At 35.8% G+C, this 18,540-nt stretch overlaps 1 long non-coding RNA gene across 3 annotated transcripts in view; it reads right to left on the bottom strand.

Annotated features, from left to right (window-relative positions):
• Positions 1 to 14,331, bottom strand: part of LOC129492323 (uncharacterized) — a 126,241-nt gene extending 111,910 nt beyond the window's left edge. For all 3 annotated transcript variants that reach the window (XR_008660789.1, XR_008660788.1, XR_008660790.2), the window contains exon 1: positions 14,183 to 14,331. This is a non-coding gene — a long non-coding RNA (uncharacterized lncRNA). The remainder of the gene's footprint in view (positions 1 to 14,182) is intronic.
• Between the last annotated feature and the right edge of the window lie 4,209 nt (positions 14,332 to 18,540).

Genomic DNA, 18,540 nt, shown 5'->3' with positions numbered 1-18,540 from the left:
TAAAGACACATGCACACGTATGTTTATTGCGGCACTATTCACAATAGCAAAGAGTTGGAACCAACCCAAATGTCCAACAACGATAGACTGGATTAAGAAAATGTGGCACATATACACCATGGAATACTATGCAGCCATAAAAAATGATGAGTTCGTGTCCTTTGTGGGGACATGGATGAAACTGGAAAACATCATTCTCAGTAAACTATCACAAGGACAAAAAACCAAACACCGCATGTTCTCACTCATAGGTGGGAATTGAACAATGAGAACTCATGGACACAGGAAGGGGAACATCACACTCCGGGGACTGTTGTGGGGTGGGGGGAGGGGGGAGGGACAGCATTAGGAGATACACCTAATGCTAAATGACGAGTTAATGGGTGCAGGAAATCAACATGGCACATGGATACATATGTAACAAAACTGCACATTGTGCACATGTACCCTAAAACCCTAAAGTATAATAATAATAAAAAAAAAAAAAAAGAAAAAAAAAAAAAAAAAAAAAAAAAATAACTAAAAGGGTAAAATTGGAATATTTGTAAGAAAGAAATGATAAATGCTTGAGGTAATAGACACAGCATTTAGACTGATGTGCTTATTACTCATTGTATCCTTGTGTCAATATATCTCATACATCCTTTAAATACATACACCTGTCCCAGCTTGGTGGCTGGGGCCTATAATCCCAGGATTTTGGGAGGCTAAGGCGGGCCGATCACTTGAGGCCAGGAGTCAAGAGCAGCCTGGCCAACATGGCGAAATCCCATCTTTACTAAAAATACAAAAAATTAGCTGGGCGTGCGTTTGTAATCTCAGCTACTCAGGAGCCTGAGGTATGATAATCAGTTGAACCCAGGAGGTGGAGGTTGCAATGAGTTGAGATCATGCCACTACACTCCAGCCTGGGCAACAGAGTAAGACTGCCTTAAAAAAAAATTTACTTGCACTTACTATGTACCCATAAGAATTAGAAATTAAAGAATAATAGTGATAAAATGTTAATATCAAATATAGACTTTCTATTCAAGTTTCTCCGATTATCTAAAGAATGTGTGCTTTTTAATATTCTTTATAACAATTTTGTTTTTTAATTCAAGAGCCAATCAAAAGTGTATTATTAATTTATAATTTTGAAATAATTTCCCTTCTTATATTTCTTTCATGACATTAATATTTTTAAAGGGTACAGGAAACATTAAAATTGTTGTCTGAATAATAGCATTTCTGAAATTGAGGTTATTAAGGCACATATTTCTTAAGAAGGGCAAGGTTTAGAACTAAGCTATTCAATATGGTATCAACTATTCATATATAACTAGTTAAATTTAGATTTAAGTTAGTAAAATAAAATAAAATAAAAATTTATTTTTTCAATTGCACTAGCCACATTTGAAATGCTGTATAGTCATTTGAAGCTAGTGGATATCATTCTGGACAATGAAGATACAGAACTTTTTTTTCCACTGCATTAATTTTTGTTGAACATCACTTGTACAGGACATAACTATATTTTTGGTGGCTAAAGTGATACGAGTGCATACACATTTAGTTAAAACATAGGTGTAGCCTGTAACAAAATGACTAAAAATATCAATGTTTATTCCTCTTTGATTTTCTGACTTGAATAAAAGAATTTCAATTCTGAAAGGGAATCTTTACAATGTTAGAAGCTTAATTTTGTTTTATCTTATTACTCTATCATTCTCAGCACATGGCTTTATCACTCACATGTAAATACAAGATAGCTACCCAGCTACCCCATTTATTATCATTAAATCTACACCCAAATCCATGTTTCAAAGTGAAAGAAGAAAATGAGGGTGCTCCCAGTTTTGTTAAATTTAAAAAATAAAAGTATGCATAGCTTTCTTTAATATTGCATTGGCAAACATGTGGTCACATAGCCTCAAATATCTCCAAGTATGCCACAAAATAATTGTCTTTAGCAAAGCAGCCCTGTGTCCAGCTAAAACTCAAGAGGTTCTAAATCTCAAAGGGAAAAATGGTGTTGGAGGATAACTAACTGTATCTGTTAATGTATTGGGCTAAGAAAAAAAAATGCTCATTTTATATTGCATCATTATAGTGTTCTGATTAGTATGGTATTAAATCCATAGTCTCAGGAACTAATGATATAAATCATGATACTAAATATATTAATAGTTATTTTTAGGGATGCCAAAATAATTGTTTAGAGCTTTGGGGTTTTCAGAGCACTTTTCTATGTTTATTTCATGTATTCTTTTGTTAATACAAAATCTGGATGATCTTTGCTCAAGGTTTAGTGTGTTCTGGGAACAGCTCAAGGTCGTCCAGATATAGAAGTAAGCAAAAGAGACAATAATTGTGTCACTATAAACATAAAAACTGCTACATAAGATATTTTCAGTTGTAGCTATTTATATCGATAAAAATAAACATATGAGAGTGTCTGGGGTCACTTCAGCTAAGATATTCAGGTAAAGCCTCCTGATTCAAGCCGAACACAGAAACACAAAATTATTTTCACATTGTTCAGATATGACACAGGATAGTTAGGGGAAAATTAACAGGAAGAGAGATAGCAGAATGTATGCAGTTAACTGATGGGTCATTATGCCATAAATATTCATAGATATGCATCTTGGGCACATTTCCAGTAGAAATGGCTTTTCCTAAAATAGCAGGCTAGACAAAGGGAAGAGGATGCCTCATACGAAAGAATGCACTCTACTGCCACACGGCAATAAATATTTACAGGTTATCATAATAGGGTTTAAGGATTACCTAGCTTCCCTAGGACAGACATATATACAGACCCAGAGAAAACAATACGGAGCATGCATACCAAGGGCTAAGAACTAACTACACTCCGAGAATCCTGGGAACATGTTGTATAGCAAGAATGCTGACCTCGTGCAAAGGCCTTTTACCACCAACAGCTGACTCCATCCAACTGATGAGTTCTGATTAACTACCCAAAGGAAAAATGAAACAGAACTCCAGGGACAACTAGTTTTGTCTACCACCTCTTAGAGATCGCATTAAATCTGCTATTTCAGTGATGAGTTGTAGCCATATGTAAGTCTCCAGAGAAAAATACTCTTAGGGAAAACCAGTATTTGGCAGTTTCAAAAGCAGATTTTGGAACTTATCTTCCTAATAAGGACACTTGTCAGGGCTGTGAATACAATTATGCAAATTAAAGAAAAACAAAACCCAACTTCAGTTTAAGTAAAACCTTTCCCCATAATTTGTTTCAATCAGTAATATGAGCATTTCTTTAATTATAACTCAGGAAAAATAAGGTTCTAGGAATGTATTATTTACTATTAAATACTACTAAGTTAGACCGAAATAATTATCATGATATAGTTATTAACATCCCTATCCACAGAGAAAGACAGAGAAGTTTGGTATAATTATTTCACTAACTGTGAAGGGTCAAACTACCACTTGAAAACACTGTATCTGGTTCTAAATCCCTACACATCACTTATTTCCAGGAAGGAATAGAAAGGAATATGCTGGCTTTGTATTTCTTGGCATCATTCTCCAATATATTTTGTATTTGAAAGAGGATTTGGCATGTCTGTACATAAAAATAATCCCAGGATGAATACATTTAACACAGTTTCTAATAAATTACTTTTCAGCTTCTGCAACCATAACATACTAGCAATTTAATTCATAAACATTCAAGATACAGTGACTTTGTCCATAAAACTCATTTATGCGTTAATACAATATCCTCAGCAAGTTATGAACCTCAGTAAAAGTGAGAGATTAAAGAACAATTAAAATAGTTTTTGTTTGTAAGGTGAGGCCTTTCACAGTAGAAATTATAAAATATACAATCTCAGCAAAAATATTTATTGCCTTTTGTATGTTGTTATTAATTTTTATTATTTGTATCTGTTAGCTTAGAAAGTGACCTGTCTGTGCACAGATCTTTCTTTCTTTTTATGATTTCACTGCTTAGTTCACGTATGGGGGGACATGTGAAGATTTGTTACATTGGAATATAGCATTATGCTGAGGTTTGGAGTCCACAGAATCCCATGATCCAGGTAGTAATCATAGTACCCAATAGGTAGTTTTTTAACCCATTCACCCTCCACTCTTTATTATTCCAAGTGTCTGTTGTTCCCACATTTATGTCCATGTGTGATCAATGTTTAGCTGCCACTTCTAAATAAGGACATGTGGCCTTTAAATTTCTGGTTCTGCATTAATTTGTTTAAGATTATGGCCTCCAGCTCCATCCACGTTGCTGCAAAGGACATGATTTCATTTGTTTTATGGCTGTGTAGTACTCCATGATGTATGTATGCCACATTTTCTTCATCCAGTCTGCCACTGATGATCACCTGGGTTGATTCCATGTCTCTGTTATTGCAAATGGCACAATTAACACACAAGTGCATATGTCTTTTTGATAGAATAATTTTCTTTTTTGAAGGGAGTATTTACCCAATAAGAGATCTGTTGAGTAGAATGGTAGCTGTGTTTTAAGTTCTTTGAGAAATCTCCAGACTGCTTTCCACAGTCGCTAGACTAATTTACATTCCCACTAACAGCGTATCAGCATTACTTTTTCTCTGCAGCCTTGCCAGCAACTGACATTTTTTGACTTTTTTATAATAGCCATTCTGACGTGTGACATGATATCTTATTGTAGTTTTAATTTGCATTTCTCTGATGATTAGTGACACTGAGAATTTTTTCATGTTTGTTGGTCACTTGTATGTCTTCTTTTGAGACGTGTCTATTCATATCCTTTGCCTATTTTTAATAGGGTTATTTGTTTTTTGCTTAATTTGTTGCCTTTGTCAGATGCATACTTTGTGAATATCTTCTTCCATTCTGTAGGTCATCTGTTGCTCTGTTGATAGTTTTTTTGGTTTTTGTTGTTTTTTGTTTTCCTTTTCCCTGAGCAGAAGCTCTGTAGTTTAATTAGGTCCTATTTGTCTATTTTTATTTTTATTGAAACTGCTTTTGGAGACTTAGCCAAAAATTATTTGCCATGACTGATGTTGAGAAGAATATTTCTTGGATTGTGTTCTAGGATTTTTATAGTCTGATGACATATTTAAATCTTTGATCCATTTTGAGTTAATTTTTGTACATGGCAAAAATCAGGTGTCCAACTTCAATCTTCTGCATATGGTTAACCAATTATCCCAGCACAATGTATCAAATAGAGAATCCATTCCCCGTTTCTTGTTTTTATCAGCCTTGTCAAAGATCAGATAGCTGTAGATGTTCAGCTTTGTTTCTGGGTTCTCCATTTTGCTCTATTTGTCTATGTGTCTGTTTTGGAACCAGACCCAAGGTGTTTTGCTTACTGTGGCTTTATTCCTGGGATCTGAAGCAATAAATGTAATTCACCACATAAACAGAATCAAAAGTGAAAGCCATATGATCATCTCAATAGATGATGTAAAAGCTTTCAGTAAAATCCAACATCTTCATAAAAACCTCTCACCAGATTAGGCATCAAAAAACATACCTCAAATAATAAAGCCATCTATGTCAAACCCACAGCCAATATCATACTGAATGGGCAAAAGCTAGAAACCATTTCCCTTAAGAACTGGGAAGAGACAAGGATGCTCACTCTTACCACTCTTATTCAACATAGCACTAGAAGACCTAGCAAAAACAATCAGGCAAAAGAAATAAATAAAAGGTATCCAAATAAGAAAATAAGTCAAACTATCTCTGTTCACTGACAGTAAGACCCTATACCTAGAATATCTTAATCTTTCAAAAGGCTCCTGAAACTGATAAACGAGTTTAGTAAAATTTTAGGATACAAAATCAATGTACAAAAATCAGCAGCATTTTATACACTCAACAAGATCCAGGCTGAGAGTAAAATCAAGAACACATTCCACTTACAATAGCCACAAAGAAAATCAAATATCTATGAATACAGCTAAAGAAGGAGGTGAACAGTCTCTACAAGGAGAACTGCAAAACACTGCTGAAGGAAATCAAAGATGACACAAATAAATGGAAAAATATTTTATGCTCATGGATTGGAAGAATCAATATAAAAATGGCCATAGTGCTCAACGCAATTTACAGATTCAATGCTATTTCTATCAAACTACTAACGTCATTCCTCACAGAATTAGAAGCACTATTCTGAAATTCATATAAAACCAAAAGAGAGCCCAAATAGCTAAGACTAAGCAAAAAGAACAAAACAGGAGGGATCACATTACCCGACTTCAAACTATGCTAAGCAAAGTTTGATTGAAAAAAGATTTTAACTATTACCTTTCTTAAAATTTTAAATTTACTGTATCTCTCTTTAATGCAGTATTATTCTTCAATTTTCCTTATGTTTTCTCTCTTTCTAAAAGTTGTGATAAAATGTTCCATATATCATAACGAATCCCTGTTATTTGGTGGCTGTTGAGTTTTCTGGATTTTTATAAATCAAATATCATTACCTTAGACAAAACAACATTACTTCATCAATATAAATATATGATCCTCAGTGCCTGAAATAAGAATACCTATGGGAGGGAGGGGCCAAGATGGTCAAATAGAAACAGCTCCAGTCTGCAGCTCCCAATGCAGAAGATGGGTGATTTCTGCATTTCCAATTGAGATTCCCATTTCATCTCACTGGGACTGGTTAGTCAGTGGGTGCAACCCAAGGAGAGTGAGCAGAAGCAGGGTGGGGTGTTGCTACACCCAGGAAGTGCAAGAAGCCAGGGGACCTCCTTCCTCCACCCAAGGGAAGCCATAAGATACTGTGCTACCAAGCCAGGGTACTATACTTTTCCCATGGCTTTTGCAATCCACAGATCAGGAGATTCCCTTGTAAACCTACACCACCAAGGTCCTGGATTTCAAGCACAAAAGTGGGCAGCTGTTTAGGCAGGCACCGAGCTAACTGAAGGAGTTTTTTTCATACCCCAGTGGTGTCTGAAACCCCAGTAAGACAGAACCATTCACTCCCCTGGAAAGGGGGCGGAAACCAGGGAATCCAGTGGTCTAACTTAGTGGGTTTCACTCCCATGGAGCCCAACAAGCTGAAAACCACTGGCTTGAAATTCTCACTGCCAGCACAGCAGTCTCCAGACTGGGATGATAGGGCTCTGTGGGGGAGGAGCCTCCAGCATTACTGAGGTTGTAGTAAGCAGTTTTCCCCTGACAGTGCTAAGGAGACTGAGAGATTTGGACTGGGCAGAATTCACCACAGCAGAGCAAAGCACCTGTGGCCAGACTGCTTCTCTAAATTCCTCCTCACTGGGCATGGCATCTCCGAAGGAAATGCAGCAGCCCCAGTCAGGGGCTTACAGATAAAACCCTCATCTTCCTGGGACAGAGCACTTCAGGGAAGGGGCAGCTGTGGGCCAAGCTTCAGCGGACTTAATTTTTCCTGAATGTCAGCTCTGAAGAGGGCAGCTGATCCTGACAAGAGGGATTCTCCCAGTACAGCACACCAGCTCTGCTAAGGGACAGACAGCCTCCTCAGGTGCCTCCCTGACCCCCGTGTCTCCTGACTGAAAGAGATTTCCCAACAGGGGTGAACAGACACCTCAAACAGGAGAGCTCTGGCTGGCATCAGTCCAGTGCCCCCCTGGGATGAAGCTTCCAGAGGAAGGAACAGGCAGTAATCTTTGCAGTTCTGCAGCCTCCGCTGGTGATATCCAGGAAAACAGGGTCTGGAGTGGACCTCCAGCAACTTGCAGCAGACCTGCAGAAGAGGGGCTTGACTTTTAGAAGAAAAAATAACAAACAGAAATCAACAACAACAACATCAACAAAAAAGACCCCACACAAAAACCCCATCCAAAGGTCATCAGCCTCAAAAATCAAAGGTAGATAAATCCACAAAGATAAAAACAAAACAAAACAAAAAAAAACGAACAACAACAACAAAAAAAACAGTGCAAAAATGCTGAAAATTCCAAAAACCAGAATGCCTCTTCTCCTCCAAATCATTTCAACTCCTCTCCAGCAAGGGCACAAAACTGAATGGACAATGAGATTGATGAATTGACAGAAGTAGGCTTCAGAAAGTGGGTAATGACAAACTCCTCTGAGCTAAAGGAGCATGTTTTAACCCAATGCAAGGGAGCTAAGAACCTTGATAAAATGTTACAGAAATTGCTAACTATAATAACCAGTTTAGAGAGGAACATATATGACCTGACGGAGCTGAAAAACACAGCATGATAACATCGTGAAGCATACACAAGTATCAGAAGCCAAATCAAGCAAATGGAAGAAAGGATATCAGAGTTTGAAGATCATACTTGCTTAAACAAGGTGTGAGACAAGATTAGAGATAAAAGAATGAAAAGGATTGAACAAAGCCTCCAAGAAGTATGGGACTATGTGAAAAGACCATATCTACAATTGATTGGTATACCTGAAAGTGACAGGGAGAATGGAACCAAGTTGGAAAACACACTTCAGGATATTATCAGGAGAACTTCCCTAACCTAGCAAGACAGGCCAACATTCAATTCAGGAAATACAGAGAATACCAAAAAGATGCTCCTCGAGAAGATCAACCCCAAGACACATAATCATCAGATTATCTAAGGTTGAAATGAAGGAAAAAATGTTAAAGGCAGCCAGAGAGAAAGGTCAGGTCACCTAAAAGGGAAGCCCATCAGACTAACAGTGGATCTCTCTGTGGAAAACCTACAAACTGGAAGAGAGTGGGGCCAATATTCAGCATTCTTAAATAAAATAATTTTTAAACCAGGATTTCATGTGCAGCCAAACTAAACTTCATAAGCAAAGGAGAAATAAAATTTTTTACAGACAAGCAACTGCTGAGGGATCTTGTCACCATCAGGGCAGCCTTACAAGAGCTCCTGAAAGAGGCACTAATTATGGAAAGGAAAAACTGGTACCAGCAACTGCAAAAACACACCACAATATAAAGATCAATGACTCTATGAAGAAACTTCATCAACTAATGTGCAAAACAACCAGCTAGCATCATGATGACAGAATCAAATTCACACATAACAATAATCAATGTAAATGGGCTAAATACCCCAATTAAAAGACACAGACTGGTAACTGGATAAAGAGTCAAGAACAAACGGTGTGCTGTACTGAAGAGGCCCATCTCACTTGCAAGGACACACATAGGCTCAAAATAAAGGAATGGGGGAATATTTACCAAGAAAATGGAAAGAAAATAAAAGCAGGGGTTGCAATCCTAGTCTCTGATAAAACAGGCTTTAAACCAACGTAGATCAAAACAGACAAGGAAGGCATAGTGGCACACACCTGTAATCCCAGCTACTCAGGAGGCTGAGGCAGAACCCAGATTCATAAAACAAGTTCTCAGAGACCTACAAAGAGACATAGACTCCCATAAAATAATAGTGGGAGACTTTAATACCCCTGTCAGTATTAAACAAGTCAACGAGACAGAAAATTAACAAGGATATTCAGGACTTGAACTCACCTCTGGATCAAGTGGACCTAACAGACATCTGCAGAACTCTACATCCCAAATTAAGTCTTCTCAGTGCCACATGGCACTTATTCTAAAATCAACTACATAATTGGAAATAAAACACTCCTCAGCAAATGCAAAAAATAAAAATAAAATGGAAATCATAACAAACAGTCTCTCTGACCACCGTGCAATCACATTAGAATGCAGGATTAAGAAATTCACTCAAAACTGCACAAACACATGGAAATTGAACAACCTGCTCCTGAAAGACTACTGGGTAAATAACAAAAGTTAAGGCAGAAATAACGAAGTTCTTTGAAACCAATGAGAACAAAGAGACAATGTACCAGAATCTCTGGGACACAGCTTAACTAGTGTAAGAGGGAAATTTATAGCACTAAATGCCCACATCAGAAAGTGGGAAAGATCTGAAATTGACACCCTAAAATCACAATTAAAAGAACTAGAGAAGCAAGAGCAAACAAATTCAAAAGCTAGCAGAAGACAAGAAATAACTAAGATCAGAGAAGAACTGAGGGAGATAGACACATGAAAAACCCTTCAAAAAAGCAATGAATCCAAGAGCTGTTTTTTTGAAAAAATTAACAAAATAGATATATTGCTAGCTAGACTAATAAAGAAGAAAAGAGAGAAGAATCAAATAGACACAACAAAAAATGATAAAGAGAATATCACCACTGTTACCACAGAAATACAAACTACCATTAGAGAATACTATAAACACCGCTACACAAATAAACTAGAAAATCTAGAAGATAGGAAAAATTCCTGGACACAGACACCTTGGCAAGACTAAACCATGAAGTAGTTGAATTCCTGAATAGACCAATAAGAAGTTCTGAAATTGAGGCAGTAATAGCCCACCAACAAAAAGAAGTGCAGGATCAGATAGATTCATAGCTGAATTCTACCAGAGGTACAAAGAGGAGCTGGTACCATTCCTTCTGAAACTATGTCAAACAATAAAAAAAGAGGGACTCCTCCCAAACTCTTTTTTTGGGGTCAGCATCATCCTGATTCCAAAACCTGGCAGAGACACAACAAAAAAAGATAACTTCAGGCCAATATCCCTGTTGAACATCCATGTAAACATCCTCAATAAAATATTGGCAAATTGAATACAGCAGCACATCAAAAAGCTTATCCACCATGATCAAGTCAACTTCATCCCTGGGATGCAAGGCTGGTTCAATATACACAAATCAATAAACATGATCCATCACATAAACAGAACAAATGACAAAAACCACATGATTATCTCAATAGATGCAGAAAAGGCCTTTGATAAAATTCCACATCCCTTCACGTTAAAAACTCTCAATAAATTAGGTATTGATGGAACATATCTCAAAATAATAAGAGCTATTTATGTCAAACTCATAACCAATATCATATGGAATGGGCAAAAGCTGGAAGTATTCCCTTTGAAAACTGGCACAAGACAAGGATGCCCTCTCTCACCACTCTTATTCAACATAGTATTGGAAATTCTGGCCAGGGCAATCAGGCAAAAGAAAGAAATAAAGGGTATTCACATAGGAAGAGAGGATGTCAAATTGTCTGTGTTTGCAGATGACATGATTGTATATTCAGGAAATCCCATGGTCTCAGCCCAAAACTCCATAGGCTGATAAGCAACTTCAGCAAAGTATCAGGATACAAAATCAATGTGCAAAAATCACAAGCATTCCTATACGCCAGCAAAAGACAAGCAGAGAGCCAAATCATGAGTGAACTTTCATTTGCAATTGCTACAAAGATAATAAAATACCTAGGAATACAGCTAACAAGGGATGTGAAGGACCTCTTCAAGGAGAACTACAAAGCACTGCTCAAGGAAATAAGGACACAAATAAATGGAAACAAAAATTCCATGCTCATGGATAGAAAGAATCAATATCATGAAAATGGCCCTACTACCCAAAGTAACTTATAGATTCAATGCTATTCCCATCAAGCTACCATTGACTTTCTTTGCAGAATTAGAAAAAAAAAAAAAAACTACTTTAAATTTTTGCCGGGCTCAGTGGCTCACACCTGTAATCCCAGCACTTTGGGAGGCCAAGGCAGGTGGATCACCTAAGGTCAGGAGGTCAAGACCAGCCTGACTAACATGGTGAAACCCCATCTCTACTAAAAATAAAAATAAAAAAAAATTAGCCAGGCCTGGTGGAGCACACCTGTAATCCTAGCTACTCAGGAGGCTGAGGCAGGAGAATCTCTTAAACCTGGGAGGTGGAGGTTGCAGTGAGCCGAGATCACACCACTGCACTCCAGCCAGGTGACAGAGTGAGACTCCATCTCAAGAAAAAAAAAAAATTATATGAAGCCAAAAAATATCCCATATAGGCAAGAAAATCCTAAACAAAAAGAACAAAGCTGGAAGCATCACACTAACTGACTTCAAAATATACTACAAGGCTATGGTAACTAAAACAGCATGGTACTGGTACCACAACAGATATATAGACCAATGGAACAGAACAGAGACATTAGAAATAATACCACACATCTACAACCATCTGATCTTTGACAAACCTGACCAAAAAAAAGCAATGGGGAAAGGATTTGCTATCTAATAAATGCTGCCGGGAAAACTAGTTAGCCATGTGCAGAAAACAGAAACTGGAACACTTCCTTACACCTTATACAGAAATTAACTCAAGATGGATTACAGACTTAAATGTAAAACTCAAAACCATAAAAACCCTAAAAGAAAACCTAGGCAATACCATTCAGGAGATAGGCATGGACAAAGACTTCATGACTAAAACACCAAAAGCTATTGCGGCAAAAGCCAAAATCGACAAATGGAATCTCCTCAAACTAAAGAGCTTCCTCACAGCAAAAAAAAAAAAAAGAACTATCATTAGAGTTAACAGGCAACCTACAAAATGGGAGAAAATTTTTGCAGTCTACCCCTCTGATAAAGATCCAATATCCAGAATCTACAAGGAACTTAAAGAAATTTACAAGAAAAAAACAACCCTATCAAAAAGTGGGCGAAGGATGTAAACAGACATTTCTCAAAAGAGGACATTTTTGTGGCCAACAAACATATGAAAAAAAGCTCATGATCTCATGCCAGTTAGAATGGTGATTATTATGAAGTTAGGAAACACATGGTGGCAAAGCTGTGGAGAAATAGAAACATTTTTACACTGTTTGTGGGAAGGTAAATTAGTTCAACCATTGTGGAAGACAGTGTAGTGATTCCTCAAGGATTTAGAACCAGAAATACCATATGACCCAGCAATCCTATTACTGGATATATACCCAAAGGTTTATAAATCATTCTACTATAAGGATATATGCACTCATATGTTTACTGCAGCACTATTTACAATAGCAAAGACTTGGAACCAACCCAAACATCCATCAATGATAGACTGGATAAAGAAAATGTGGCACATACACACCATGGAATACTATGCAGCCATAAAAAATAATGAGTTTGTGTCCTTTGCAGGGACATAGATGAAGTTGGAAACCACTATTCTCAGCAAACTGACACAGGAAGAGAAAAGCAAATATCACATCTTCTCACTAATAAGTGGGAGTTGACAATGAGAACACATGGACACATGGAGGGAAACATCACACACATGGCCTGTCAGGGGGGTGGAGGCCAAAGGCAAAGAGAGCATTAGGACAAATACCTAATTCATGAGAGGCTTATGGGTTGATAGTTGCAGCAAACCACCATGGCACATGTATATATCGGTGTAACAAACCTGCACATTCTGCACATGTATTCCAGAACTTAAAGTAAAACCAAAAAGAAAAAAACAAAAAAGAAACCCTATGGTTATGTACAATTATTCATAATATTTTTCAATTTTCAGTTTCCTGAGTTACTTCATGTATCTATTCCTTATAATTTATTGATACATTTACTTACCAAAAATTTATTATGTTAAGCTTCCAAAACAAATGGTAAATATTATGTATTATATTTCTTCATCTATTTTATACCTAATCATGGAAGCATAGAGGAAAGGGCATGGTTTTGAATTCAAGATATCTTGAATTTGCATCATGGCACATCCAATTATTCTGTAAACTTGGTCAAGACACTTAACCTCTCTGAGATTCAGTATACTAATATATAAAAAGGAATACTGATAATCCTATCAAAATCATTGAAATATTAAAAATAGTATATTTTTTCACATCCCATATATAGTGTATGATAGGTATTATCTAATTTAAAACACACGGATTCAAATTTACATACTTTAATCAGTGCTAACTTTGTAGTCAACATTTATGTAAATAATTTTCTGAAAAACAATATTTATATATTAAATTATGCCTTATATATTGATTATAGCTGTTTTCTCTACACCCTATGCTTCCGTTAATAAATGTAATGTAAAATTGGTTTTAACAGATTCTAGACTTTTAAGATTCTCAGCCAGTTTCATTTTAAATGTATATAACATTAATATATTTTTGGATTTTTATATATTAAAATGGCCAAAATAATTTATACATCAGCATGTCTGCCATGCAGCACAATGTGTGTGTATGTATATCTAGTCAAATAAATATTTAATTATTTTCTTTTTCTTTTTATATACTTAGCTAAACTGAAAGTACATTTCCATGTAGCTACAAATATTATAATTTACTATCAGAAAATGTTCCTTATCTTTGAAAGGGGACGTTGAGCCCTAGTCCTAAGCTCTGAAGATTGACGTGGAGTACCAGAATCTGACTGACTTTGTTGGCATGAGGCAGAAGCTGAGTCTGAACTTCTCTAGATACCTTTTGATGTCTCCATTCTTCTTCTCGGATTTTTGAACCATTTACATGTACAACTTCATGACAAAGGGCAAAAGGCTGTGATGTAAGTTGGTCATGTTGCTACAATTAGAGTTCATGAGAATCATAATTGAGTTCTACTCTGACCTCATTAGTTCTAGTTTTCTTTGTTGGGTCTAATTGGTTCACACACTCTCTTACTTTCTGTATAGTTTCTCTTTGTAATTACTGCTACTCTTGGCCTTCAGTGACTTCAGGCTCACCATAATAAAAAGATAAAACAGCTTTCTATAGATATCGTCACTGGATTTCATAAATCCATAAGATCTAATTTCTATAATAAATATTTCATATCACTCCTAGCAGTTTTACTTTCTTAACTGAACTCTGATATACAAATTCGAGATACGTCCTGTAGACAGAAAAATCTATAAAGCAAAGTGATAAATAAAATTAAATAAGCAATGATAATAGAAAATGACAAAGGTTTATTATACAAGTCCAAACAATAAAAAAATGGAGACTGCCACCTTGACATAAAGCAAAGGATACTCAAGCCCCAAAACCCTAACTTCCTGAGAATACAGAATATGCTTTCATCTGAAGTGCACATAGCTCTTCCAGAAAATTTGATACTATTATAGTTTGACAATAAAAAGTTTCACAAACTTTATAAAATAAAACCAGCAAAAATAAAACAGACCACAAATGAAAAAAATACATATATTTTTTAAAATAAAGAAGAGATCCTTAGACTTGTTTCTTTATCTTATTACACTGTAGTGCTCAGGCTAATAAGGAAATTTTTTAAAAAGCGAAAGTTTATAAAAAGTAATGGTAGTCATTAGGGTTTCTGGCTCTGCATGTAAGGAGCGTCCAAGTCACCATCCGTACTAAAACAAGTAAATATATGAACAGACTGAAGTATCAACAACTCTTCTTGGATCTTTAAGAGAGATACGGATATGGGAAGAATGGCTGCAACCAAGACTGGAGAGTCAGACAGAAAAATGTAGGAAATCATGGCTTACTGGGGCAGAGACTAACAAATGGAAAACACTGAGGAAATCAGTGCTGGGCTGGGAAAACTTAAACTGCAATTGACAAATTTTTGGAGGCTCACTTAGGACAAGCCGTAGAGTTATACACCGCAAGGGACCCCACAGTTTTGTGAGTTTTACCTCCAGGAACTTTACCAGCTTATCATGGTATGTATTGGGGTGGGGGTATCTCTTTACACTTCCGGCAAGGAGAGGAGAAAAGGAATCATTTTAAGATACGCCAGAACACTCTGTTCTTATTAGGAAAGTCTGTCTTAGGAAAGACTATTTGACCAGAACCTATCCTGGTGGGATATTATAAAAGCCAAACTAACCTGGGAGAAGGGAAATACCCAATTCCAGTTGGCTCTAGCCTTTCCTGTGGAGGAAGAAAAATACTGAACTCTACCCCACTCTAGCTATGAATCCCCATCTCAGGATAAAAGGAAAAAATAAGAAACACTTGTGAATTTTCTAGTACAGACGTTTAGGCCGACTAAATGACTGAGATGTAATCACAAGATCATAGGATTGCAGAAGGCTTTCTGCCCCCTCCCATACCTTAATATCATGTTATTAAAAGCCTATTTACTAGAAGGTAAGAACAATTTTAAAAGGCAGAGCAAGCAACAAAACCAAACAAGGTAGGAATGCTGGAATTATCAGACCTGGAATTGAAAACATTTCTAAATATTTCTGAATAATATGCTTAGGGGTCAAATGGGTAAAGTAGACTGCATGAAAGACTACATAGGGAAAATCAGTAAAAGTGGATATCCTAAAAAAAAACCAAAAATAAATGTTAGGGATAAAAAACTTTGTAACAGAAATATTAATAAACAATGCCTTTAATGGCCTTATTTGTACTCATGATGTGGCTCAGAAAAGAATCTCTGAGCTTAGAATAGAAACTTTCAAAACTGTAAAGCAAAGAGAGTGAAGATTGAAAAAAAAGAGAATATCTAAGGGCTTTGGAATAACTACACAACATTTAATATATGTGCAATAGAAATACTAGAGGAAAAAAAAGAGAGAAAGAAACAGAAGAAATGTTTGAAAACATATGACAGGTAATTTCTTCCAATTTGTTTCAGACGCCAAAGCACAAATCCAAGAAGTTCAGAGAATATCAAGCAAGATAAATACAATATATATATATATGTAAACATATCGTTTTCAAATGACAGAAAATAAAAGATAAGAGAAAAAATCCTGAATGAAACCAGAGGGAGAAAAAATACCTTTTATAAAATAAAAATGAAAATTTCATTTAACTTCCCTCAGAGTCAGTTGCATTATCTGGCAACCAAGGTTGTAGATTGAAGTATTTAAAAGTAGTGAGGGAGCAAACAACTAACCTAGAATTATGTGTCCTAAAAAATTACCCTTGAAAACAGAAAATGAGCTAAATAGTTTTTTAAACAAAATAAAAATTGAAGTGACTTATTGACAAATTTGCCTTGCAAGAAAGGTTAAAAGAAGTTCTTTAGACAGGATCTAATAATGTGAGACATTGAATCTACATTGAAAAAAGAAGAGCATCAAATAAAGAATAAGTGAATAACAAATAAAAACCTTTTATCCTTAATTAATCTAACATATAATGGTTTATTCAAAATAAAAATAGCAATATGTAGTCAATTATATATATTTATGTATATATCATATATAAAAAATATAAACATATGTTATATATCCTTATATATAAGTAAAATGAATGACAGTAATGGCACAAAAGATGAGAGGGAGGAATTAGAATTATTTTGTTATCAGAATGTACTCATACTACTCATTAAGTGGTATAGTGTTATTTGAAAGTGGACTTTTACTAGTTTTCAAGGTATATTCAAACTCTCAGGCAATCACTAAAAAATACATAAAAAGAAATATAACTTATGACAAGATAAAAACATTATACAAAGTGCTCAATTAAAACCACAAGAGACAGAAAAAGAGTAGACGACAAAGAGACAAAGGAAAAAATAAAAAGCAATAATAAATATAGTAGATATTAACCAGACTATACTAATAATCACTTTGAATAGCAATGGTATAAATGCATCAATTAAAAGACAGTAATTGTCACAGTAGACCAAAACTCAAGACCCAGTTATATGCTGTTGACAAGAAACATACTTTAAGTCAAAAGATACAGAGGCTAGTTCATGAGATTTAAGAAAGGAAGCTACCTCCATAAATAAAAGTGCAAGGTGATGCAGCAAGTGCTAATATAGAGGCTGCAGCCAGTGATCTAGAAGATCAAGATAAGATAATTGATGAAAATGATTACACTAAAGAACAGACTTTCAGTGTAGATAAAACAGTTTTATATTAGAGAAAGATTATAAATCAATGGGAGAAAAATATATAATGCTAACACTAATCCAAAGAAAGTGGGAGTAGCTGTATCAATTTCAGACAGAGCAGACTTCAACTAAGAAACATTTTTAGGGATAAAGGGCATTAACTAATGATAAAGGAGACAAGGCTACAAGAATACACAGCAATACTTGACATGTATGCATAATACAGCACCAAACAACATGAGGCAAAAACTTACAGATCTGCAAGGAGAAATAGATGAATTCACTATTGTAATTGGAGACTTTAACAACCCTTGTAATTATTTGGGAGTACCATGAACTAGACCTGTATAAGGCAGAATAAATGTTATTAGTGTTCAGAATGCTCCATTGACTAGATTTTTCTTCATCTCTCTCCCTCCTCTTGCTCCTCTCTATTCCTGAAGACACAACAATATTGAAATTAGGCCAATTAATAACCTTGCAATGGGCTCTAAGTGTTCAAGTAAAAGAAAGAGTCATACATTTCTCACCTTAAATCAAAAGCTAGAAATGATTAGGCTTGGCATGTCAAAAGCCAAGTAGGCCAAAGCTAGTATTTTTGCAGGAAAGCATTAGCTAAGTTGTGAAGGCAAAGTAAAGTTTTTGAAGGAAATTAAAATGACACTCTAGTCAACACACGTGATAAGAAAGCAAAACGGCTTCATTGCTAATATGGAGAAAGTTGTAGTGGCCTGGATAGAAGATGAAACCAGCCACATCATTCACATACACTAAAGCCCAATCCAGATCAAGGCTCTGTCTTCAGTTCTATGAACGGTAAGAGAGGCAATAAAGCTGCAGAAGAAAAGTTTGAAAGCAGAGGCTGTTTCTTGAGATTTAAGAAAGCAAGCTGCCTCTATAAAAAGTACAAGGTGATGCAGAAAGTGCTAATATAGAAGTTTCAGCAGGTGATCCAGAAAATCAAGCTAAG

The sequence above is a fragment of the Symphalangus syndactylus genome, chromosome 10 (assembly GCF_028878055.3).
Source record: "Symphalangus syndactylus isolate Jambi chromosome 10, NHGRI_mSymSyn1-v2.1_pri, whole genome shotgun sequence".
Classification (NCBI taxonomy): Eukaryota; Metazoa; Chordata; class Mammalia; order Primates; family Hylobatidae; genus Symphalangus; species Symphalangus syndactylus.
This window is presented reverse-complemented; position numbering and strand designations above follow the sequence as displayed.